The sequence below is a fragment of the Glycine max genome, chromosome 1 (genome assembly GCF_000004515.6).
Source record: "Glycine max cultivar Williams 82 chromosome 1, Glycine_max_v4.0, whole genome shotgun sequence".
NCBI lineage: Eukaryota > Viridiplantae > Streptophyta > Magnoliopsida > Fabales > Fabaceae > Glycine > Glycine max.
The window spans coordinates 26183097-26183599 of record NC_016088.4 but is presented as its reverse complement, the minus strand read 5'-3'; the positions used below and the strand labels follow the sequence as shown (position 1 = coordinate 26183599).

Sequence of the window (503 nt, the reverse complement as noted above, 5' to 3'; positions counted from 1 at the left end):
TGTAAAGTTTTACAATCCGATAAAATTGGCAACGATATCGAGAATATTAGCATGGTCTTTGGGCAAGGATAACAGACACAACTTTAATTTGTAAAGCGTTTAACATTTTATGGATTCAGTTATATTAGGAAGTTGTATACAAACTTAAAGTTATTATTATTTAAAATTTCACCCACAACCAAATCTTCATTTGCACAAATCATTTAATCTATAAACAAGTAACACTCGTTTCTGGTTCAATAGTTAAGTGTGTTTTGCTTGTTCTTGTCATAACTTTCAAGACACTTCAATGAAGAAGCTTGTGCTTTGTTAGATTTGGTCAACTGTCCGTTTAAGCATTTCAAACGTAAAAACAAACACAATGTAAATATTACCACCAATCTAACACTTTATGACTTATAATCAACAGATAGATTCTTGAAAATGTTTGTGAAAGCGAAACTTATTGAACCTACAAGCCTGTACACAGAGAGAAAGAAGGAAGACCTTTTCTTATAACTACT

General features: G+C 31.0%; 1 non-coding gene across 1 annotated transcript; it reads left to right on the top strand.

Annotated features, from left to right (window-relative positions):
• LOC112998058 (U6 spliceosomal RNA) lies at positions 1–103 on the top strand. The gene has a single exon (XR_003263080.1). It is a non-coding gene; the product is annotated as a U6 spliceosomal RNA (small nuclear RNA).
• Positions 104–503: the final 400 nt, after the last annotated feature.